The following is a 12,432-nucleotide window of genomic DNA, read 5'->3' as shown; positions in this document are numbered from 1 at the left end:
AGAGACAGAGAAATGAAGCAAATGTTCCCTAATCCTACCCAATCCATAATTGTGTCAGCTCCTGGAATGGGATGTCTCTGCTGGACTAGAAACCTGCCCTTTGCATCCCAGCCGTGCAGCAGAACTTAACCTTTCTGTTCATCTTTTCCATGGATCATCTGGAAAGCGCTCAAAAATTAGCCATCATTTCAGTGGCTCACAGAGAACTCACCTCCTTCATCATCTGTCTTCTGTGAGGCAAAGATTAATTCCTTCAGGGAGAAAAACAACATGCCCCAGGAAGGTGTGATCAGATTGCAGGAATATTTCCTCCTGAATGCCACCAATATCCAGAATTTCTGTTTATATGCATTAAATCACTTCCATGGCTGGGCATGCTTCAGCTCCTCACTGAGAATGTACAGATTAAAATAAAAACTAGTCCTGTTTATACTTCCATGAGTTTATGGTCATCAACTCACCTCAAGATTTGAGAGCTTCACCAAAGGCTCTGTTCTCTTGCCTCCCACTCAATGGATAAATTGAGCTTTATCTACAAAGAACTCAATCACAAAAAGAAAAAGTTAGAGGTTCATTGTGTCCCAAAATCTCTTTGATTTTTCTACAAAGCCACTCTCTGTCTAAGGCCCCACATCCTGGCAAAGCAGTTCTAGCAAATCAGAGGAGCAGAGTAAACAGCACAGAAATTGCTACAATCATGGCAAACATCACCTGGACTTCTTATCACATCACACATCAAAGCTATCAATTACAGGCCAGAGATTTCTAGCAAATGAGCCTTAATTAACACTGCTGCCTCCAAATTTCCTTATTTCTGAACACTCCCAGCTGCTATGGGAAATTAATTATGGCTTAAATCTTGTGGTTCTTTCTTTAGTACTTGTTGCATGGCAACATTCATTTTTATGTATGAGCTTCCCCCTCCAAATGACTTTATAATAGTCTTACCCAAAAGATGAGCTGTTAAACTCTCAAGCACAGATATTTACCCACCTTGGTTTGGGGTTTTTTTTTTGGTTTTTCACTCATAGGACATGAATTATTCACTGATAAGAGGGGCTGTAACGTTCTGGTTGGTTCCAGGCATCAGTAAAATCAGTCAGAGTATTTAGCTGGTTTCTTTTAACAATCAGTTCCACAAGTGAGGAAAGATTATAGGTTATTTCTATTTAGTACATTTAAATTTAAGTTTTGATCAAGAGGCTGTTTCCAGAGAGAAACTGCAGATGTGATCTATCACATAGAGGTGACTTTTCCTTCCTGAATTATTGGTTAAACTCCCCATGGGATGGAGCAGGCTGACCAAATCCATGCCATGCCACAAGCAATACTGATCAATATTTTGCTGATTTCAGTCAGAACTTCCCAATGCACAACAAGAAAACCCCAGAAGAAAAGCAGCACATCTCCAGAATGCAATTGTGTCTCATTTTGAACGAGCTGCAAATAACTTAGTTCATATCATATAATAAACAGCTGCTAAGAGGAAAAATCAGCACCTTCTTTTACAACATACATTTATAATCCATGAAGATTAGGATTTCTGATTAAAAAAAAAAAAAGAAATTCTGAGCTTCAAAAGAAAAAACAAAAAGTATTTCATAAGATATAAATTGAAATAAAATGGAAAGAATATTAAAAAACCCACAAAGTTCAGATGAAAGGAAACTTTCCTAGCAGAGCATGTACAAGCTCAGAGTTTTAACTGTGGCTCTGCAGCAAAAATGCCAAGGAAGAACATCAAGGTGACAGCACAGTTTCCTTAAAGTTTTGTTCTCATGTCACAACCTCCTCGAAATGCCAGTATTTTCTGACCTCACCTGAGATGCCTATGGACAAGATTTAATGCCATTTATTGCCATAAAAAGATCACAGCAACATTTAAGAATGTGGGTTTAAAGCCTAGAAGGATAATTACTAAATTGAGGATTAACTCACTGAGGAGCTAAAATGAGAAATAAAAAAATTAAGAACTTTTTATCAGTTATTAAATAAAAGCAGTATATTTGATTAAAAGCACTCTACTCAAAATCTATGACCCAGCTTTATAAATAGATTAAAAAATGATTGAACTGATTTTATGCCTTGAGATTCCATAATTCAGACATGGCTGTGGATTAGATCCTAGATTTTCCATTCTTTGTTCCCTCATCACTGGAATTTATTAAGAGCCACAGAATCTTCTCCATGTGCTTTAAAGGTTTGAGCAGCTCCTGTCCTTAGACTTTGAAGCTGTACCAAAGCTTCCCTAACGAAGGCCTAAATGTATTTTATCCTTCCACAGAACATTGTATTCCTCTGTCTGGGAACCTCTGACCACCAACAGCAGAAATGTGGTTTGAGTCATAAAAAACGTAATATTTCAAGGCAAAACAGATTCCATAAATCAAGGGAGAAATGCAGGATGATGGAGATCACAGGATCTTCACATCTGATTTTTGGCAGCTCCTGATGGAAGGGGGAATCCTCCTGCAGCTGCATCCATGGGTTCTTCACTGAGAAGCACCTGCTGGAAAAAATCTCAGAGAAGATGAGGCCAATCTCTTGTGAAAGCTCCCAAAAAAACCCATTTTCCTCAAAGAATTTGCCAAATTAACAATCTTATTCTATCATCCTCTCATGACCAAGTCTTTTTTTTTTAAAGTATTTAAATTATTTTTGTCTATGTCAAAACAACAGGATTTTTTTTACTTGGCCTGATCACTATTCCCTTAATATTTGAGTTTGCAGTGACAAAACTGCTGGATCCAGAGAGAGGAGCGACCAGTTTTTCTCTCTCCTGAAGACATTTTAATTCCAAAAGATAAACTGCACTTCAAACTGCCACTGCAGCTCTGCAATCTGTCAGCACATGTGAGGACCAACAAACCTGTTCCCAAAAGGAGACTGGCTCAAAATGGAAAACTCACACCTCAGTGGCTATTTTTAATTTAACTCTTTCATGAGGTTTTAAATCAAACCTCATTTCAGTGAGATTTGAAGACATTCAGGAAAAAAGTTATTCCAAATTTGGAAAATCCCAAATTCTCATTAGCTTTTCACGGGATTTCAGTATTATGAAACTGTCACCAGCCCTGCAGAGGAAACATTCACACACACATTTATTTAATGTGACCTCCTTTTGTCTTACAGAGTTTTAGATGTCCCTGAGTCTGCTCCCTGCCAGTCCCCTGGCAATGAATTTGTCCTATTAACCACCAAATCCAGCTACACACATACAAACAAGTTTTCCTTCTGCTGGCCCTGCTAGTCTCAAATAATATATTCAGAGTAAAGCAGGAGGCATTATGTGCAGAGAATAAACAAGTTCAAACTCCAACATATCCATATTCAAGCATTCAAATCAAGTGTGAGAGAAAGCTCCTGCTGGGATTTATTTTTTTTTTTCTCATTTGAACCAACTGCTCCACTTCAGTAACACCCCCCAGTTTCCAAAGGGACATGGAAACCAGTCCTGAAGAGCTGAACTCGGATTCAAGCTAAGCTGGAATGTTGTGCTGTCTGGGTTTGAACAGTCAGGTGTCTGCTAAGGAAGGCAGGAGCCTCCCTTGAAATGGAGAATGCAAACCCCCTCCCTCTGGATTATTATAAATTTGAAATTAAGGGGCTCTCAGGCAAAGATATGGGAATAGGAATAGCGGTTCTTTACTAGGAAAAATGAGATAAAAATGCAGCAATACAACCCAACCCTGCCAGGGTGAGGCAGTCCCTGTCCCCTGTGTGTCAGGGTGGGGGCACAGCCCCATCCCAGGGGGGCTCAGCCCTCCTGCAGTGCCAGCTGTGGCTCTGCTGCAGCAGGATCCTGCACAAGGGGGGAGTTTTCCTCTGCAGCTGCAGGGCTGCTGGAGATGGGCCTGCTCTCCCTCTGGGAATGCAGGGCAGGAGAAAGCTGCTCCTCTGGGAATGCAGGGGGCAAAGGCTGCTGGGCTGTTCCAGGGCAGATTGTATCCAGGTAGGAATGTGTGAAATCTCAGATTGTATCCAGGTAGGAATGTGTGAAATCTCAGATTGTATCCAGGTAGGAATGTGTGAAATCCCAGATTGTATCCAGGTAGGAATGCTTGGCTCCTGCCCTGGGCACAGCATCTCCCCATGGGATGGTGGAATTTGATCAGCCCTGCAGGGACACCCACTGGCCATGGACAGAAGATAATTAATAATTAATGGCCCATGGACAGCAGAGATCTCCTGGCTGTGGGAAAGATAAAGAAAACTGCCCCATGAACAGCAGAGAGCTGCCCCAGCTCTGACAGATGGGAATTGAACACTCACATCTTACAGCCCAGGACATGTGCTCATCCATCACTGCATGAGCACAGTGGGACAATGGAGAGCCAACCCTCCCCCTCAGGATAACCAGAGGTATCTGAAGTTTATGGACACAGGGTTTAAAGCCCCAAAAAGGTGAGGGATCTGTGTTACCTGTGCCTGACAGCTCGCCCAGAGCAGCCTCGTGCCGCTGAAATCCGCCGGACAGCTTGGCACATGCCAAGGCAATTATTTGTGTTAGCACAGGCCCTGCCAGGAAGGCATTAATCTGGAGATGATTAGAACCTGCTGTTTTCTTTGTGAATGATTTATCTATTGACTGTGGGAGTCATTTATTGATAATTTACAAATGGAGAACACGGCGCGGCTCTGCCGGCTGTTGGCAGCCGCTCCCCGAGCTGTCCCCAGCAGTGTGCTCCAGCCACGTCTCTCTGTCATCCCCCGTGCTCCAGAGTCAAGTGGGAAGTGTCCCTGTCCACGTCAGGCTTGGAATGAGAGCAGCTTTTGGTGCCTTAAGATTTAGCTTTTATATTTCCCAGACTCTGCACCGCCTCAGTGTGTGACTCTGAGCTCCACAGCCAGTGCCAGCAGCTCTCCTCACAGCCCAGGCACACACAGCAATCCCTGCCCAGCCCCAGAGCCCAGGACAGCGCTGCAGCTTCAGCCCAGAAAGTGCAAACAGCAGGGGATGGAGGAGAGCAGCTGGGAGGGTGGGACTGCACAGCCTGGGCTGCAACTGGGCAATGGACCCAGCATGGAAAGGGACCAAAACTTGTAAAAGTGTGAAAACTCATAACTCAGAGCCCATCTTGGGTCCATCTTGGGCAGAGCCATGGCCAGGCTCTTGTGCTGCCCAGGATGGATCCTTTGAAGGCCTTTTAATAAATCCCTGCAGCCTCTCCAGGGCTCACTTTGAGGTCCCCCCACTCCCAGACCATCCCATGACTCTGACCCACACCCTGGGCTTGGAGCCTCTTCACCCCACACCCAAGATCTCCGCTCGCCCAAATCCTACAACCCAACTTCAATAAGAACCTTCAAGGGAGCAGAGCAGAGATACAAAACCCACAGCAAAATGGGAGAATTCCTTTGCTGTACACTCTGTAAATGCCTGTGTTAATTTATCTCCCTTTTTATCTTCCTCTCACATGTTTATGTGGCACAAACAGCTCCTGGAAGAGGTACAAAATTTAGGAGAAGAGAGACTCCTACCTCAATCAAAGAAATCTATTCCATGACAAAGGAAAAAAGATGAAAGGTATTTGTATTAGCAATAAAAGAACACCAGTGCTAAGACTTTTTTTCTTTTTTTTTAACTGTGAAGGACAAAACAGAAATCATATAAAAGACAAAAATAAACAGAATTAATAGGAACTCAAAGCAAGGACAAGCTGCAGGTCCCTGATGGTGTAACAAATTACAAAGCAGGTAGAAACTAATGTCAAGAACTATTTATTCATCTCCATAATGGGAACAACTTCAGGCAAGGACAATAATCACAAAGCAGGAAAGTGTTCATTAATTAAATGGAAACAAATCAGAATTGCTCAGGCACAGCTTGCCAAGGATCCTTTTGGCAGGCAGAGATATGCAATGTTCCTCCTTGTGCTCAGAACCTTTTGCATGACAAGAGCTTGAAGGGAGCTTGTCAAGGCTCCTGCCTGCACAGGTAGCAACATTTGGTTTGCTGCTTGGCAAACCCATCAGAAATGGAAATCTCAATGACCTGTACGTATGAAGGGCCTAAAAAACCTCAACAGTGAATCACAGGCCATGGTGAAACCCTTGACTAATTTAACTCTTTCATGAGGTTTTCAATCAAACCTCATTTCAGTGGGATTTTCAGGCAGAAGTTGTTCCAATTTTGGAAAACCCCAAATTCTTATTAGCTTTTCATGGGATTTTCAGGCTGGTGACTACCAAAGCAGGTTCTCTGTGCTTGCCCATCCCCTCTGATCCATCAATTCCCACTCACAGCACCAGGTCCCTCACCAGATATTTAGGGAGCCTCCCTCACCCCTGTACCAGCACCATGGGTAGCATGGTGCCAATACTCTTAATAAAACAAAAATAAATACTTACTTAAATACTCTTAAAAGAACAAAATACCCTTCTAAAATTGTTAAATTTTGTATTTTCCCTGACTGGGAAAGGAGATACAAACCAGATCTTCCCTTTACTAGAACAGGCATAATTTTATTACAATTTCTGATGTTTTTAGAGCAAAGTTAATAAATATTAGGCAAAAAAAAAAAAAGGAATTTCTGGAGATAACCAGTGCCCCAGCTGGGGGCTTGGGCCACGAGTTTGACTCCCAGTGCTTGAAGTCTAAAATGTTTGGGGGCTTTTAGATCTGACCCTCTGTGGGCTTCAAAGGGCTCAATCAACTGCAGCTCCTGGAACACCCAGGACAATCTGCATACAGAGGGACAATTTATTTGCAGGGTTTCAGCATGTCCCAAATTAGGAGGGCTGAGTTATGAACTCCTGAAGGCCCTGATGTACAGAGGAAACCGCAGTGAATCCCTAATGACAGCCCCATAAAGATGATGTGATAAATACAACATTAAAAACCCAATAGAGGCATGAATCTGCTGTAATTTAAGGAGCTGCCATCAAACACAACAGGGCTGAATTTTTTGTTGCCTTTTTATTAAACTACTGCAGCAACACAGAATGGTTTGGGTTGGAGGGATCTTCCAAAACAGGAAAACTTTCCAGATTTTAGGAGATTCCTTCCTTCCTTTTTTTCCATCCTACATTTTCTCTTTGCAAATATATAAAGCAAAAGAACCCAATCTGAGAAAACCACATCAGCTATTCCACACACCAAAATCTCTAAAAAAAGAAATAAACCACTCTCCACATTAAATACAACTTCCCTTTTTACACCACCTTTTTCCAAGTGGAAGCCTCTCTGTTTTTTCATTTCACCATGAGCTTCACACAGCTCAGTGTTGACTCCACAACTTAAATAAACAAAAAAAAGGTGGAAACATTAAGATTTCCATAATTCTCCTCTTTATTCTGGGAAGTCACTGCAGGAGTTTTATAGGGAGGGAAAAAGTAATTTCTGAAAAGTGAAATGAATGCAATATTCATGGGGTGATCCGACAGACCATGTTTGAAGAAGCATAAAATTATCTGCCTATGAAGGTCAATTAGTTTTGACATTAATTTTGGTAGCAGAAGTTAAACCATTTTTTCCCTACACCAGTGACAATATATATATACATGCAGCAAATTCTAGAAAAAAAAAATACAGGAACATTTGCAAATTGCAAAACATTTTCATTATTATTTCAATTTACAAGGGAACTGGAACATCACTAAATACTTTGATATTATTTCAACTTCAGGCAATGAGCATTGCTGGCACATTCCTGGTGGGGATGGGCCCTGGTTGTTTTGCAGGAGTCAAACCAAAGGCCATTTAGGAAAAGTGCTTAAGAAACTGATGGAAATTAGAAGTTCTTTGGAACCAAGCATTGAAAACCATAATGAAATCTTATTTCAAATTAATTACACTTTTTAATCGAAATGCTGGAGATGGTGCCAATTTAAACACAACAAATTACAAGAAAATCTGAGGTAAAATAGAAGTAGTTTAAAGACTTCCATGAAAGGGAAATAATTTATCATTCTGCACGAGAAATTTTATTTCTACTTTAAAAAACATGACTTGCCAAATGAATCCAGCAATAACTGGAAACAGACCAACTCCCACAAATGAATGTTTTATATTTTCAAGCATACTTCAGTTAATTACAAAATTAATTGGCCTTGAAAATACTGGAGAGTCTATATTTCATCACCCCCACCCCAGGCATGTGGGGGGACATTTTTAGCCAAATACAATGCTCTGGTCTGCAGAGAATCTGCAGAAAATAAAAATAGCATGAGTTTTGGGGGGCAATCTTTGTAAGAGACCAAAACTGCAGTTGGAGGCTCTAGAAGAGCCAGGTCCACCCAGAAAAGATGGGAACACACAGACAACAACACTGCCAGCACACAGTTCCTCTCCCTTCACCTTCAGGATCTTTCCCCATCATTTTTCATCAATTCCTGACCGAAATTCCCCAAATGAGAACACTGCAGTCCAGATTTGAGCATTGCTGCTGCTGTTCTCCTAAAGAGTCTCCACTGAAAAGGGGCATCCCTGGCAATCCATCAGCACAGGGAGAGTTTTTGGATTTTATCCCAACCCTTCTCTGCCCAGAGCTCCATTTCCATCCCTATTTCCCCTTATAGGACACAGGATCCTCCCCCAGTTCTGGAAAACAAATCTGCTCCCTCCCTTCCTTACACACAGAAAGCTGGGAGGTAAGGAAAGGCAGGAATGGCTTGGAGAAATTTATGAATAATCTTCACAAAAGAATAATTTGTGGGATTCTTTCCAGAACCAGAAATAAATATAAGGAATAATTTACCATTGCTCAATTTGCCATAACCAGCTGAGGGAGCCTGCCTTGGCAGATGGTGTTTCTGATAAACAATTCCCATTCTTCCTTCAAATTAAAAAATTAAATTGTCAAAATTAAAATGTTCTGATGCCTATATTAATATTGATTTCTCTGTCCTCATGTCTTGTCAATCCTAATCTAAATATTATTTTTTTCCTAAAAAAGAGTCAGCATTGGTGAAAAATTAAAGTTTAAAGCAGCTGTGTCCTAAAAATAACCAAAACCAAACCATTTGGTGACTATACCTGCCAAGGTGGTCAGGATGGGAAGGATTTTCCCAGCCCAGTGTCACAGCATCCATCCCACCCCCTACCCAGCATTTCTGTATGGAACATAGGACTCTCCCCTGTATTATAATTATTATATATTGTATATATTGTCACTCAGCTGTCCCATGGTGTCACCCAGGCTGTATTCCTGCTAAAGGAGCAGAAGGAAAAAGTCTATGACAGCTTTATATTGTATCAACCACCCCAACAATGCCCTCACTCAAACAACACCTGGTTTACAACCAGACAACTGAACCCTCAGGAACTACTGAGATAAAGAACTATAAAACTTCTGGTCAAGACACAAAGAAAAAATAGAAATACACATTTCTACCCCTCTGCTTTTACTCAAGCAGCAAATTAGACCCAGCCCATTTTGAGCAAAAACACGCCACCTTCCAAAAGTTTATTTTTACAGATCCCCAGCTCCTTTCAGCTTTGGGGAAATTCAAACATCTGCTTATCCTGGCCGAGGCACTCGGCATCCTGCTGCCAAGCAAGTGCTGCAGTCAGTGCCCCGTGGTTTCTGCTCTCCATCCCTGTGCTGGCTGCAGACCAGCAGAGCTCCAGGTTCCCTCTCCTGCCTCTGTGCAGGCACCAGGCTCCGGGGATGCTGCTGCTATTATTAGGCTGCCCTGGTTCCCCCTCAAATCCTCCCACAGCTCCCAGCAGGATGCCAGGAGCTGGCAGGCTCGGGCAGCCTGAAGGCTGTGCATCTGTTCAGAGACTGACAGGTAGCACAGCAAGTTAAAAAGCCCAGAAATTGCTGCAGGAGGCTCAGCCTAGACAAAAAAAATAAAAATAAATAAATAAATAAATAAAAAATCGCTGTTTTGGTTTGTTTTCCTGAGCACTGGGTCATGCTCTGCCACTGCTGCCTGTCAGGGCAATGCCTCAGGTTTTGGCTTTTCTGTGTTTCAGGTTCTGTGCTGCTTTAGTGTGTGATTCTGAACTTCACATCAGGGGATGGTGAGCTCTGTGCACAGAGCAGGGAGACAAAACAATTCCTGCTCCAGCTGGGCACCAAGGACAAATGAGCCAAATCTCAGGCCAGGAGCACAAACCCCGTGGGCTGGAGAGAGAAAAACAAGCAGGGTGGGACTGCAGGGGCTGAAGCTGGGATGGGACAATGAACTGCAAGGTGCAAATGGAGCAGAGCTGATCCCAGGGAGAGACCCCGGCAGCACTCGGGGATTTTGGGGCCATTTTGGTTCATCTTGGGTGCAGCCCTGGCTGGGCTCTGGTGCTGCCCCAGGTGGATCCATGGAGGAGATCCTTTGGATAAATCCCTGCTTTATTCTGGGACTCTGCCCAGCCCCTGCACAAGGCATCAAGAGATCCCATTCCCTGGGGTGTGTGTCCTCCTGTGCCCTGGGACAAGTGTCCCCTCCCTTGTCCCCTCTGAGGGACGTGGCTGGCACAGAAGGTTCATGGATGTCACGTTCTGTCCCCCAGGCACTGATTTTTCTGGGAGTGTCTCTCTGCCTGGGGCTCATCCCAGCGTTTTTCCATGGTTTGGATGGGCTGGATCCATGGGCTGGGATCCAAGGGACCCAAAGCTGGAGCTGGATCCTGACTCAGGTGATGAAGTCACCAACGCTGTCCCTGTCAGCCACAGCTGGGGCTGAGCTTAGAGGACACCTTACACTGAGCAGGCTGCTCAGAACTTGTATTTTTAGGAAATCATTTTATGGGGGAAGCAGTGGAAAATGTCAAACCTTGATAGGACACACCTAACTCAGACTTCAACCTGGGGGACACCAATTGTTTGTGATTTTAACAGCTTGGGGACTGCATGACTTGAAGGAATCCAGGCCAGGAGAGGGAATAGCAACACCTAATCACCAATTTCTCTGCTCTAGCATGTCCCTCCCTAATTCCACTGTAAAATGCAGTTAAAGTCTTGGAAAGATCCAACTTTTGTGTGCTTTATTGCTGACAACAAACCCATGACTCAGCCTTGAACAGCCCCATCCACACCAAGTTCTCCCACCCTGCCACAACCTGCAAGCAGCCAACAGGCTCAGTAATTAGTATTTACTCAATTAATTGTAATTGAGTAAATAATAAATTCTAATTCTGGGTAAGGAGAATGGGCAGGGAGAGCTTCATGCAAAGCAGCAGAAGTCTAGACCCTGCTGCCTGCAAAAACTAAAAATGAAATCCTAAACACTCCCAACTCCCTGTCCTCAAAGGTGTATTGTATCAAACTCCAATTTATTCTGATATTTATAGTCCAATGAGAAAAAAGAGAAGAAATGCATTTAGAAGAGTAAATGCTGCCACTCTGAAGGTTTTTGGTTCACAAAAATGACAAAAGTGGGCTAAGAAATGGCTACACCTTCTCCAACTCCCAGAATTTCCCCATCCCACTCACTCACTGTGAATCACCAAATTCAGGAGATGACCTGGGCTGTGAAGGAAAGGAACATCCAGGCAAGGATTAAAATCATTACATGGGCACTTCCCAAACACTTTGCTCCCTTTCCTACCCCACAAATCGATTTCCAGGCTTCAAAGGCAGGTGGAGAGTTCTCACCCTCTGATTGACCACTGGTGGAACACAGAGTGAAGAATCTCAAAGGAGGATTTTTGCAGCCTGGTAACTGCTCTTCGACCTGCAAATCATCTTTAGAAAGTGATCAGAGAGATCTCTGAGAGACCACAGCCAGCAAAACACTTGAGAAAGTCCTGAAAAAAACCCACTCGTGAAACAGGCAAATATTCCACTCTGCTGGTGTCAGTTGTGAGCTTTTCCTTGACTCCCCAGCTCAGGCTGGAATCTGGGTGCCAAAGGGAAGAGGTGGCTTCAGGCAGGTGCTGCACTGGTGACCAGGGCACAAGGGGACACTGAAATCCAATGAAAGGCTGGATTAAAACCTGCAAGGACAATTCCAGTGGCTGCAATTCCATATAAATCACCACACCACTTCCACTTTTCCCCCCTTAAACTCTCCCATCCTGCAGCTCCCCTGAATAAACTCCCCACACCCATGCACAGCAGAGATTTGTGTTCCAGTTGTTGCACAACTCCAAATAAACTTGATTATTTTTTCAGTAGCCTTGAGCAGGGTTTGGACCTGGGCTCTATAAAACTTGATTTTTATTGGTTGGTTTTACTGCTTGGTTTTTTTCCTTTCAGACTAACCATAAATTAAAATTTATTAATTGATAAGAAAATGCCTTTCTGTGTGTGTGCAATGCTGCTGTGGTTGATTTCAGGTCGCTCCTTTTTCACACAGCTTTTCATTAAGTCCATTCCTGTCTGCTATAACAACCATGCATTAATTTTGCTGTTTTTTCTCTGTTCTGTAACAAAAATGACTCGTTCAGCCCTGGCAGCAGGTGCCAGAGTGCAGCCAGTGGTTCCTAGGTGGGAGCCAGTGGCTGCAGACAGGACACGGTGCTGATCCCCCAGTTAAACACAGACA

This window comes from Fringilla coelebs, assembly GCF_963513975.1.
Source record: "Fringilla coelebs genome assembly, chromosome: 10".
Classification (NCBI taxonomy): Eukaryota; Metazoa; Chordata; class Aves; order Passeriformes; family Fringillidae; genus Fringilla; species Fringilla coelebs.
This window is presented reverse-complemented; position numbering follows the sequence as displayed.